The following is a 14418-nucleotide window of genomic DNA, read 5'->3' as shown; positions in this document are numbered from 1 at the left end:
ATAAGCCAATTGGAACTTTCAGATTGAGGATTGACTCAAAATCAATTCCCAAATCTACTGACAGATTTTAGGAGAAACTTTTTTCAAGCAGTGGGACAGGAAAAAGTCTTCATTTCTCAAGAAAACCATGATTTTTATGCAGGATAGTGCTCCACCACATGAATCACAGTAGTCCACTGGTTGGCTAGCCAGTAAACGCCTTAAATAAGAAAGAGTAATTACAAGACCCCTCCCCTACCTGACCTAAACGCTATAGAGAACTTATGGACACTTTTAAATAGGATACTTATGGTGATGGAAAACAGAACACTTCTCTGAGCAGTGTGTGCAAGGCTGTAGTTGGTCCTGCCCAAAAAGTTGATTGTCAATTAACTTAAAAAAGGGATATACTCCATGGATGTAAGGCTTATGACTGTTATTGAAAAGAAGGGTGGCTATTAATTCTGTGTATATGTGTATGTAATGTAGTGTGTGTATATTGATGTAACATCTACAGCTGCTCTCTCCGGGATCCAGTATCGTTCTGCTCCCCTTCTTTGCGATGTCATCACAATTCCAACTACCCTGCTCACTCTATGCTTTGCATGTGAGTTAAAAGTCTCACATAGGATTACATTGTAGAAGACACTTCCAGGTCAAGCAGAGCTCAGTGTGACCTGGAGAGTCTGCATAGGGATAACGTCACTAAGAAGTAAAGCAAAAACGGCACTGGACACCGGAGAGAGCAGCAGTAGATGATGTGAGGGGTTGACACGCTTAGCTGCTTATTCAGGTAGACACAGGAACACTTTGATTGTGAAACACCTGCTGGTTTATTAAAGTCAGCATAGACCAATGCAGGGTTCAGGAAAACAAAAGCATAGACTTCCTGGCTTAACGGAAAACAAAGCAAAACAAAGTTCAACAGAGTCCATTCTCTGCAGGTTCCATCTGCAGACACCTGACAATGTTCTCTGCTCCTCCTGGAGCCAAGTGGGATTGCTTCCTCTCCCAATACACCATCCAGACTGTCTTTCATGCCCAGGTGTTTATCCAGGACCATGTGATGATCACATGATCATGACATCACCACAGGTCCTGCTAGTTCACATGCCGATATCAGCTCTGCAAGAGGGGATACAGTGAGCACTCTCACCCTCTATATGGATGCTCACATAAAACCAGCCCATTGTAACTTTAACATTAACCCCCTCAGCACTTAGCATGCTGGAGGCAAAAACACTCTGGTTTTACATCACTGACTGTAGTATGCGCAGTGACATATATCTCCCTTCATACACTATGCCAGTGACTCACATAATTCTCCCCTGGGCCCAAAGCCAGGGGTTTTGGCACCTTCGGATATCAATCAGGGAATTTGGGAGAGAGCATATGCATTACCATGTAACTTCCCTGGCCTATACTGTACGTGGAAAGTGAAGTCCTGAAGGGCTAAATACTACCTAGTCACCCTGGCGTTCTTACCCTTCTTCTCTCTCAAACATCGCAGAGGGGCATGGTCTGACACTAACTTAAACCTAGCCTAAGCCTAGCAGGCAGTACTTCAGGGTGTCCAAGGCCCATTTTATAGCCAAGCACTCTTTCTCAACTATGGCATAGTTCTTCTTGCAAGAAGAGAGATTCCGGCTCAGGTATAGGATGGGATGCTGTTCACCATTTATTTCCTGTGACAGCACGGCTCTCAACCCAACCTATGATGCATCAGTCTGGACCACAAATTCTTTGCTAAACTCTGGGTCAATCAGAACCGGGTGCTTGCATAGAGCCTGCTTGAGTTCTTGAAACGCCATCTCTGTGTCAGGAGTCCATTTCACAATCATGGACTTGGTGCCCAGAAGGAGATCTGTTAACGGTGCGGCAATTATGGCACAGTTTGGGATAAAATGCCAGTAATACCCCACAATCCCAAGAAATGCCCTCACTTGTTTCTTTGATAGCGGTTGCGGCCACTCCTGGATTACCTCTGTCCTATTTAACTGGGGCTTGATCTCGCCTCTCCTGAATATATAGCCTAAGTACCTGGCCTCTTCCTTCCCTATGGAACACTTCTTGGGATTTATGGTGAATCCCACTTTCTTCAATGCATCGAGGATCGCCTGTACCTTTGGCAGGTGCGAACTCCAGTCAGGCTGAAAATGACAATGTCATCCAAGTAGGCTGTGGCATGTTTCTTATGTGGAGCCAGGATCTGATCCATCGCCCTCTTGAGAGTAGCTGGGGCTCCCTGCAGTCCGAAGGGCATTCTGGTGTGCTGGAAACACCCATCCGGCATCGAGAAGGCCGTTTTCTCCTTGGTGTTCTGGGAGATTATCTCCTGGTGTGCTTTGGGGATTCTGTAGGGTTTGAGGTTTACCCTTACATGTGGCTCTGTAAGTACGTTGTGTTCCACGACCTGTGTGTGCCCTGACAAATCCGAGAATAGGTCGCGGTTCTGCTGCAGCAGTTCTCAACATTGTTTCTTCTGGGTCTGCGCTAACATCTCAGCAATCACAACCTCTTCGACCTTGGATTCGGGACAGGCCCCCAGGCAAGGAGCTTCCAGCAGTTCACGGTCCCGCCAAGGTTTGAGTAGGTTCATATGGTATATCTGGTGCGACTTCCTGCAACCAGGCTGGTGTACCTTATAATTCACGTCCCCGAGTTTTTCCATAATCTCATACGGGCCTTGCCACTTTGCCAAGAATTTGCTCTCCACCATAGGAATAAGTACTAGCACTCGGTCCTTGGGTTAGAATTGCCTTAGCCTCACTGATCGGTTGTATGCCCTTGCTTGGGCCTCCTGTGCCTGGAGAAGTTCCCTTACAATAGGCATTACATGTGCCGTTATTTCTTGCAGCTGGGTGACATGATCAATGACACTCCGATGCGGCCTGACCTCGACTTCCAAGGTTTCCTTGGTGATGTCCAGTAGCCCTCATGGATGTCGGCTCGAACGGCGAGAAGCCAGTGGAAGCCTGTGGGACTTCTCTGATAGAGAAGAGCAGGAACGGGAGCAGATAGTCCCAACCGTCCTTCTCAAAGACCCTCTTGAGCATGGCCTCCACCAGTCCATCGGTCTGCAGATGGTAAACAGAGGTTCGTAGATGGGCAATCTGGAGGACTCTACACAGCTCCTGCATCACTTTGCTCATAAACAGAGTCCCCTGGTCTATCAAAATCTCCTTGGGCAAACCGGTTCTGGCAATGATATGGTCAAGCTCCCGGGCGATACTCTTAGCTGAAGAGTTCATCAAAGGTACTGCTTCCGGGTAGCAGGTCCAGGTCGCATAGTCCATGACCACTAAGATGTACTGATGGCCGCATGCAGATTTAACAAGGGGACCTAGTAGGTCCATAGGAATCCTTTTTAAGGGGATTTCTATCACAGGAAAGTGAACTAAGGGGCTTCGAAAGTGAGAAGTAGGAGCAGTCATCTGACAGGTGGGGCAGGACTTACAATAATTCAGGATCTCTTGGTGATACAATTGCCAATAGAGCCGCTGTAACACTCTCTCCTGAGTTTTCTCCAACCCCAGATGTCCACCCAAAACATGCAAATGGGCCATGCCTAATCCTTCCACCGGTAGAGTCCTGGAACTAACTACTGTTCTACTACCTCTCCTCTCCTCAGTTTGGTCACCTGATAAAATAATTCGCCTTGTACTGCAAAATGAGGGAATCTGGTGTCAGCCCCTGACTCTTGAGTAACGCCATTACATACATTCACATTCTTGAATGCTCCCTTCATTGTAAGGTCCCAAAGTTAAGCAGTCCAAAGTTCTCTTCAGGCACCTCTGAGCTTGGGAAGCTGGCCTCCTCTGTTACTGTCCCATCCTCTTCTCCAGCAAGGACGCATAGCGCAAACTCCTTCACTGATTTTGATGGATTCACCTTCAGAGGGGTCTGGCTTTTGACCGGGACACTCTATACAGCCCCCTCTTGCCACAAGTTCCAAAACAGGGCACAATCCCACCCCAGTATGACAGGATGGATTAAGTCTCTTACTACCCCAACCTCATGGGATTTATCACCACAATCTGCTCCCATGGTTACTTGGGCTACAGGGTAGTCCTTGGCATCGCTGTGTATGCAGTGGATGCCCACAAACTTGTTAGAGATTATCTGGTAGGGTAGTGCAGCACTGATTAGGGTCACCAGCCTTCCAGAGTCAAACAGTCCCAGAACCATTACCCCATTGAAAGACACGGCACACAACTGGGGACCCTCACCAGGTTGACAGTCCACAATGCAGGCTGGATAGGCATAATAAGAGCAGTGCCTGCCTAGGCTGCAGTCCATGGGTTTAAGGGACATATGACACCAGGCGGCTATGTGTCCAGGATTGTGACACTGCCAAAAGACCACATCCTTCATAACAGCATTAGGAGATCCTTCAGCAGGATTGGGACACCCCCATTTGTGGGTCTAGCCGCCCTCCATGGTGAGCCTGACCCCTTTTGGGTATCCCAGTACAGGGAAGTAGCGAGGTCTGGTTTTCCAAGGGATTTCTCCACATCCTGGTATCTCTCAACCAGACTGACCAATTTATCTGCATTCTGGGGGTCGCCCTGTGCAATCCAGGTCTGTATTGGCCTGGGGAGAGTGGATGAACCTGTCCATCACCACACATTCATCCATTTGTGCCAGAGTGGAAGTTTCTGGCTGCAACTGGAGCGCCCACTAGGGCCATGGGGCACTCTGGCCGGGTCCAGCAGTTCTTCAGGGGGTTGTCACGGCAATAGTGACCCGGTCCGTGGCCCTGGGCGTCCAATAAAATTAAAAATAAAAGGGAAAAAAAGTTTATAGGGGATTAGTTCATGACGCCACCCGTGGTGTTCGGCAATAAGGATAATGGTTGACGCTGCGATTCAGGTCCACTGGGGCAGTCGGTGAGACAGCAAAGGTGTTACAGCTCTCCATGGGTAGAGCTAGGCCCCAGGGTAGTTAAAGTGTTAAAGTCAATGATGGTGAATGTTGTAGTGCAGGGCTGGTGGCTCAGTAATAATTCTGAGGACACAGCAGGGTGCAGTTTTCTCACAGTCAGATGGTTACAGTCTCTAGCCGGGTGTTTTGTCCTCCGGGTCTGTGCCAGTTCTCAGGTAACTTGGGTGCACTTTACCGAGACTCCTTTTCTTGTGTACCTTCCCTGGCCATCTCTCTGCATTGGGTTCACCCTCCTGCCCTGCGCCTCACACACAGTGTCCCAAGCCAGTAGCCTCAGGTCCTGTCAGGTGATGTCCTTTTGGTCTGCTTGATCCTATGTGGCCACCTTGTCAGGGAATATGTGTGGATGTGGCTGTGGCACTTACAGATACCACAGCCTCCAGTTTGCTAGCTGAGTCTTGCAGTTCTCCACTAGTCTGGGTGGATTCCTTACTTCTCTGACCCCTAGGACCCCTTCTCTCAGGAGCTCCTTCCTTCACATCTGCTGTCCTCAGCTCCTCCTCTCCAACCCCTCACTAACTCCTAACTCAGCCCTCCTGTCTCCAAGACAACTCCTCACTACTAACTGTCACACTCCACCCACAATCTCTACCTAGTTCCCCCTCCAGCCTGAGATGGGGCCCTCCCTCAATAGGGTCCGCACAGATCCCCTGGCCTGGAGTGGTGTGGTGTTGGATGCTAGTGTGAGTCTCGGGTAGTGCCCCTCCTTACCCGAGAGCAGAGTACCACACCTGTGACTGAGGTGCAGTACCTCTGTGGCGACTGGACCCACAGGGGCACCACACAGCCACTTCTGAACGAGGTGCAATAGATCAAAGATCTGGGAGCATGAGGGTTTTGTCCAGCGGTGGACTCGCTGAGCTCTTACAGACATTGTCACTCTCAGGCATGCCAGAATTTCAGTTTTAAATTTGCCGCACTCTTTGGCATCCTGGAGGACTAAGTCATAATACGCCTTTTGGGGTTCACCAGTCAAATAGGGCTCCTGTCATGATTCTCAATGGCGAGAGAACATAGCCCAGCATATAAGAGAACTAGCTCTTGGAAGATGGAAACTATACTGACCATGAACTAAACCTGCCGCACAACTAGAAGTGGCCGGGTAGCATGCCTACGTTTTTTTATCCCTAGATGCCCAGCGCCAGCCGGAGAACTACCTACTCCTAGCAGAGGAAAAGACAGTCCTGGCTCACCTCTAGAGAAATTTTCCCAAAAGGCAGACAGAGGCCCCCACATATATTGGCGGTGATTTTAGATGAAAAGACAAACGTAGTATGAAAATAGGTTTAGCAAAAATCGAGGTCCGCTTACTAGATAGCAAGAAGACAGAAAGGGCACTTTCATGGTCAGCAGAAAACCCTATCAAAACACCATCCAGAAATTACTTTAAGACTCTAGCATTAACTCATAACACCAGAGTGGCAATTTCCGCTCACAAGAGCTTTCCAGACACAGTAACGAAACAGCAGCTGTGAACAGGAACAAAATGCAAAAACACACAAGGACAAAAGTCCAACTTAGCTGGGAGTTGTCTAGTAGCAGGAACATGCACAGAAAGGCTTCTGATTACATTGTTGACCGGCATGAAACTGACAGAGGAGCAAGGTTATATAGCGACTCCCACATCCTGATAGGAGCAGGTGAACAGAGGGGATGATGCACACAAGTACAATTCCACAAGTGGCCACCGGGGGAGCCCAGAATCCAATTTCACAACAGTACCCCCCCCTCAAGGAGGGGGCACCGAACCCTCACCAGAACCACCAGGGCGATCAGGATGAGCCCTATGAAAGGCACGGACAAGATCGGAGGCATGAACATCAGAGGCAGTGACCCAAGAATTATCCTCCTGACCGTATCCCTTCCATTTGACCAGATACTGGAGTTTCCGTCTGGAAACACGAGAGTCCAAGATCTTTTCCACAACGTACTCCAACTCACCCTCAACCAACACCGGAGCAGGAGGCTCAACGGAAGGCACAGCCGGTACCTCATACCTGCGCAACAATGACCGATGAAAAACATTATGAATCGAAAAGGATGCAGGGAGGTCCAAACGGAAGGACACAGGGTTAAGAATCTCCAATATCTTGTACGGGCCGATGAACCGAGGCTTAAACTTAGGAGAAGAAACCCTCATAGGGACAAAACGAGAAGACAACCACACCAGGTCCCCAACACAAAGCCGAGGACCAACACGACGACGGCGGTTGGCAAAAAGCTGAGTCTTCTCCTGGGACAACTTCAAATTGTCCACCACCTGCCCCCAAATCTGATGCAACCTCTCCACCACAGCATCCACTCCAGGACAATCCGAAGATTCCACTTGACCGGAGGAAAATCGAGGATGAAACCCCGAATTACAGAAAAACGGGGACACCAAGGTGGCAGAGCTGGCCCGATTATTGAGGGCGAACTCCGCCAAAGGCAAAAAAGCAACCCAATCATCCTGATCCGCAGACACAAAACACCTCAAATATGTCTCCAAGGTCTGATTAGTCCGCTCGGTCTGGCCATTAGTCTGAGGATGGAAAGCAGACGAAAAAGACAAATCTATGCCCATCCTAGCACAGAATGCCCGCCAAAATCTAGACACGAATTGGGTCCCTCTGTCAGAAACGATATTCTCCGGAATACCATGCAAACGAACAACATTTTGAAAAAACAGAGGAACCAACTCGGAAGAAGAAGGCAACTTAGGCAAGGGAACCAGATGGACCATCTTAGAGAAACGGTCACACACCACCCAGATGACAGACATCTTATGAGAAACAGGCAGATCCGAAATAAAATCCATCGAGATGTGCGTCCAAGGCCTCTTCGGGATAGGCAAGGGTAACAACAATCCACTAGCCCGAGAACAACAAGGCTTGGCCCGAGCACAAACGTCACAAGACTGCACAAAGCCTCGCACATCTCGTGACAGGGAAGGCCACCAGAAGGACCTTGCCACCAAATCCCTGGTACCAAAGATTCCAGGATGACCTGCCAACGCAGAAGAATGAACCTCAGAGATGACTCTACTGGTCCAATCATCAGGAACAAACAGTCTACCAGGTGGGCAACGATCAGGTCTATCCGCCTGAAACTCCTGCAAGGCCCGCCGCAGGTCTGGAGAAACGGCAGACAATATCACTCCATCTTTAAGGATACCTGTGGGCTCAGAATTACCAGGGGAGTCAGGCTCAAAACTCCTAGAAAGGGCATCCGCCTTAACATTCTTAGAACCCGGTAGGTAAGACACCACAAAATTAAACCGAGAGAAAAACAACGACCAGCGTGCCTGTCTAGGATTCAGGCGCCTGGCAGACTCAAGGTAAATTAAATTTTTGTGGTCAGTCAATACCACCACCTGATGTCTGGCCCCCTCAAGCCAGTGATGCCACTCCTCAAAAGCCCACTTCATGGCCAAAAGCTCCCGATTCCCAATATCATAATTCCGCTCGGCGGGCGAAAATTTACGGGAAAAAAAAGCACAAGGTCTCATCACGGAGCAGTCGGAACTTCTCTGCGACAACACCGCCCCAGCTCCGATTTCAGAAGCGTCGACCTCAACCTGAAAAGGAAGAGCAACATCAGGCTGACGCAACACTGGGGCGGAAGAAAAGCGGCGCTTGAGCTCCCGAAAGGCCTCCACAGCATCAGGGGACCAATCAGCAACATCAGCACCCTTCTTAGTCAAATCAGTCAATGGTTTTACAACATCAGAAAAACCAGCAATAAATCGACGATAAAAGTTAGCAAAGCCCAAAAATTTCTGAAGACTCTTAAGAGAAGAGGGTTGCGTCCAATCACCAATAGCCTGAACCTTGACAGGATCCATCTCGATGGAAGAGGGGGAAAAAATGTATCCCAAGAAGGAAATCTTTTGAACCCCAAAAACACACTTAGAACCCTTCACACACAAGGAATTAGACCGCAAAACCTGAAAAACCCTCCTGACCTGCTGGACATGAGAGTCCCAGTCATCCGAAAAAATCAGAATATCATCCAGATACACAATCATAAATTTGTCCAAATAATCGCGGAAAATGTCATGCATAAAGGACTGGAAGACTGAAGGGGCATTTGAAAGACCAAAAGGCATCACCAAATACTCAAAATGGCCCTCGGGCGTATTAAATGCGGTTTTCCACTCATCCCCCTGCTTGATTCGCACCAAATTATACGCCCCACGGAGATCAATCTTAGAGAACCACTTGGCCCCCTTTATACGAGCAAACAAATCAGTAAGCAGTGGTAACGGATATTGATATTTAACCGTGATTTTATTCAAAAGTCGATAATCAATACACGGCCTCAAAGAGCCGTCTTTCTTAGACACAAAGAAAAAACCGGCTCCTAAGGGAGATGACGAAGGACGAATATGTCCCTTTTCCAAGGACTCCTTTATATATTCTCGCATAGCCGCGTGTTCAGGCACAGACAGATTAAATAAACGACCCTTAGGGTATTTACTACCCGGGATCAAGTCTATGGCACAATCGCACTCCCGGTGCGGAGGTAGTGAACCAACCTTGGGTTCTTCAAAAACGTCACGAAAGTCAGACAAGAATTCAGGAATCTCAGAGGGAATAGATGATGAAATGGAAACCAAAGGTACGTCCCCATGAGTTCCTTTACATCCCCAGCTTAACACAGACATAGCTCTCCAGTCGAGGACTGGGTTATGAGATTGCAGCCATGGCAATCCCAGCACCAAAACATCATGTAGATTATACAGCACCAGAAAGCGAATAACCTCCTGGTGATCCGGATTAACACGCATAGTCACTTGTGTCCAGTATTGTGGTTTATTACTAGCCAATGGGGTGGAGTCAATCCCTTTCAGAGGTATCGGAGCCTCCAATGGCTCCAAATCATACCCACAGCGTTTGGCAAAGGACCAATCCATAAGACTCAAAGCAGCGCCAGAGTCGACATAGGCGTCCGCGGTAATAGATGACAAAGAACAAATCAGGGTCACAGATAGAATAAACTTAGACTGTAAAGTGCTAATTGAAACAGACTTGTCAGGCTTCTTAGTACGCTTAAAGCATGCTGATATAACATGAGTTGAATCACCACAATAGAAGCACAACCCATTTTTTCGTCTAAAATTCTGCCGCTCGCTTCTGGACAGAATTCTATCACATTGCATATTTTCTGGCGTTTTCTCAGTAGACACCGCCAAATGGTGCACAGGTTTGCGCTCCCGCAGACGCCTATCGATCTGAATAGCCATCGTCATGGACTCATTCAGACTCGCAGGCACAGGGAACCCCACCATAACATCCTTAATGGCATCAGAGAGACCTTCTCTGAAAATCGCCGCCAGGGCGCACTCATTCCACTGAGTAAGCACAGACCATTTGCGGAATTTTTGGCAGTATATTTCAGCTTCATCTTGCCCCTGAGACAAGGACATCAAGGCCTTTTCCGCCTGAAGCTCTAAATGAGGTTCCTCATAAAGCAACCCCAAGGCCAGAAAAAACGCATCCACATTGAGCAACGCAGGATCCCCTGGTGCCAATGCAAAAGCCCAGTCTTGAGGGTCGCCCCGGAGCAAGGAAATTACAATCCTGACCTGCTGTGCAGGGTCTCCGGCAGAGCGAGACTTCAGGGACAAAAACAATTTGCAATTATTTTTAAAATTTTGAAAGTGAGATCTATTCCCCGAGAAGAATTCAGGCAAAGGAATTCTAGGCTCAGACATAGGTGCATGAACAACGAAATCTTGCAAATTTTGTACCTTTGTGGCGAGATTATTCAAACCTGTAGCTACACTCTGAAGATCCATTTGAAACAGGTGAACACAGAGCCATTCAAGGATAAGAAGGAGAGAAAGAGAGGAAGGCTGCAGTATAGGCAGACTAGCAAGTGATTCAATTAAGAGCACACTCAGAACTAGAGGGAAAAAATAAAAAAAAAAAAAAAAAAAAAATTGTAGCAGACTTCTTTTTTCTCTCCTTTCTCAGCCAGTAATTTAACCCTTTTTTTTAGTCCGGTCAAACTGTCATGATTCTCAATGGCGAGAGAACATAGCCCAGCATATATGAGAACTAGCTCTTGGAAGATGGAAACTATACTGACCATGAACTAAACCTGCCGCACAACTAGAAGTGGCCGGGTAGCATGCCTACGTTTTTTTATCCCTAGATGCCCAGCGCCAGCCGGAGAACTACCTACTCCTAGCAGAGGAAAAGACAGTCCTGGCTCACCTCTAGAGAAATTTTCCCAAAAGGCAGACAGAGGCCCCCACATATATTGGCGGTGATTTTAGATGAAAATACAAACGTAGTATGAAAATAGGTTTAGCAAAAATCGAGGTCCGCTTACTAGATAGCAAGAAGACAGAAAGGGCACTTTCATGGTCAGCAGAAAACCCTATCAAAACACCATCCAGAAATTACTTTAAGACTCTAGCATTAACTCATAACACCAGAGTGGCAATTTCCGCTCACAAGAGCTTTCCAGACACAGTAACGAAACAGCAGCTGTGAACAGGAACAAAATGCAAAAACACACAAGGACAAAAGTCCAACTTAGCTGGGAGTTGTCTAGTAGCAGGAACATGCACAGAAAGGCTTCTGATTACATTGTTGACCGGCATGAAACTGACAGAGGAGCAAGGTTATATAGCGACTCCCACATCCTGATAGGAGCAGGTGAACAGAGGGGATGATGCACACAAGTACAATTCCACAAGTGGCCACCGGGGGAGCCCAGAATCCAATTTCACAACAGGCTCCAGCATCTTTGCCCACTCTGGCAATAGCCTCTCATGCTCCGCTACCCACTCGAACACAATTAAAAAGGCTTCAACATCATCCCCCAGGGTTATTTTCTGTATAGCTCATCTTACCATCTTCCGGACGTGCGCATCATCACCTGCAGATGGAGATGAGACCAGGCCTTACAAGAACCACATCTGTGAGGAGCTCCATTTGCCGTGTTAGTGCCTCTTGCTGCTGTCACTGCTGCGGTTGTTGAAGCTGTTGTGCTAACAGCTTATTCGTCTCCTGTTGCACCAAATCATGTAGTGGGCTGGCAAGCTGATGTTGCTGCTGTACCTGGACGAGATGTTTCACAAGCTCCTCAATGCTGCTGGATAATTTGCTCTGAATGGCTGATTTCACCCAGGACATGCAGTTGTCCTCAGCCTCTATGCGTGTTCCTGGAATGCTGCCAGCAGTCAAAACACCACGTGTGAGGGGTCAACACACTTAGCTGCTCCTCCAGGTAGACACAAGAACACTTTGATTGTGGAACACCTACTGGTTTATTAAAGTCAGCATAGACCAATGCAGGGTTCATTAAAACAAAAGCAGAGCCTTCCTGGCTTAACGGAAAACAAAACAAAAAGTTCAGCAGAGTCCTTTCTCTGCACGTTCCATCTGCAGACACCTGGCAATTTTCTCTGCTCCTCCTGGAGCCATATGGGAGTGTTCCCTCTCCCAACACACCATCCAGACTGTCTCTCATGTTCAGGTATTTAACCAGGACCATGTGATGATCACATGGTCGTGACATCACCGCAGGTCCTGCTAGTACACATGCCGGTGTTGGCTCTGCAAGAGGGGATACAGTGAGCACCCTCTTACCCACTCTACAGGTGCTCACATAAAACCAGCACATTGTAACATTAACCCTCTCAGCACTTAGCGTGCTGGAGGAAAAAACAATCTGGTTCTATATCACTGACTGTAGTATACGCAGTGACACATATCTCCCTTCATACACTATGCCAGTTGGCCAGTATGCCATTTTAAAATGGGCGCGTGTCCAGCCTCCCGTGACGTCCCGGCTTGTGATTGGTTGCGTCGCGATCAATGTGACTGCGACGCAACCAATCACAAAGCCGGGACGTCATTTTAAAATCCTTAAGGACCTGAAATTACGTCACGGCTTGCTGTGATTGGTTGCGTTGCCCATGTGACTGCGACGCAACCAATCACAACGCCGGAACGTAATTTTAAAATCCTGAAGGACCTGAAATTACGTCACGGCTTGCTGTGATTGGTTGCGTCCCGGCCACATGGTCGGCACGCGACCAATCACAAGCCGGGACTTCAGTAAAGGAAAGAAAAGCACGAATTTTAAACAAAGAACGCTGCCGCTTCCCTCGGTAAGGTGCAGGCTGCGTCGGAGAGGTGAGTATAGCAATATTTTTTATTTTAATTCTTTCTTTTACACATTAATATGGTTCCCAGGGCCTGAAGGAGAGTTTCCTCTCCTTCAGACCCTGGGAACCATCAGGAATACCGTCCGATACATGAGTCCCATTGACTTGTATTGGTATCGGGTATCGGTATCGGATTGGATCCGATACTTTGCCGGTATCGGCCGATACTTTCCGATACCGATACTTTCAAGTATCGGACGGTATCGCTCAACACTAATTATAAGGGATAACTCAGGAGACTCTTTGCATGGAACAAGACAACTACAGGACACAGTTTATAAGTGGTAAAGTCTATATTATCACACGGTGATTCAAACAGGTGCAGAGAGAAACTCAAGTCCACAACACTTGGTGTGAATATTAAACACAGCTTAACAGTCTATAGGAAACTTCAGAGGAAAATGCAATCAGGCAGAAAGTCTATGAAGCACAATTATTCTTGAGGATACTTGACATGAATAAGTCCTTGGTAGTCCAAACACAGATAGATATGCTTATAAGGCAGTTCAAATAATATCTTAGCACAACCAGGGAGGCCTGGGTAATAGTCTCAGGTTTAAGCAGAGCAGCAACAGCTTACATGTCCAGCAAATGCAGATGGAAACAAACACAAGCAGCCACATGGAGGATTACTGGAAACCGATGTATGCAGCAGAAACTTAGAGCTGAGTAGCAGGATCTCCACACAGGTTCACAGGAGCAGGTGCAGGTGCAGGTACAAAGCCAGGGAGTCATCAGGAGCTGGATGCAAGGCAGAATACTCTAGCACAGACTAAAGGCTGGGGTGGAGTTATATAGCAGGAAGACACAGTGCACATGAGACCAAAGATGCCATCTTGGAAAAGGGCAGTAATGCACAAAAGGTAATCAAAATGTTCAGAGTCCTGACATTACTCCCTCCTTAGAAGCGGCCTCAGGACCATCCTGGACCTGGTTTCTCAGGGAATCTTTGATGAAAACGAGAGATCTTCTGTTGGACATTGATGTTTTCCACAGGTTCCCAAGAGTCTTCCTCAGGGAGATATCCCTGCCATCTTATAAGATATTGGAGCCGATTCCTGCGAATCCTGGAATCAATTTTCTCCACCACAAATTGTTCTTGCCCATCAATCACCGCAGGCTGCGGAGGTGGCACAACACGTCCCTGGAAGGTATTAGGAGATACAGGCTTTAGTAAAGATACATGAAAAGCTGGGTGTACCTTCATAGTCCTAGGCAGCTTCAGCTGGCAGGCCACAGAGCTCACAATACCGTTGATCTTGAAAGGGCCAATGAATTTCTGTCCAAGTTTTTGTGAAGATTCTTAGTTGATAACCACACAGAATCTCCTA

Source organism: Ranitomeya variabilis, chromosome 1 (assembly GCF_051348905.1).
Source record: "Ranitomeya variabilis isolate aRanVar5 chromosome 1, aRanVar5.hap1, whole genome shotgun sequence".
Classification (NCBI taxonomy): Eukaryota; Metazoa; Chordata; class Amphibia; order Anura; family Dendrobatidae; genus Ranitomeya; species Ranitomeya variabilis.
Note: the sequence above shows the minus strand (reverse complement) of the source record.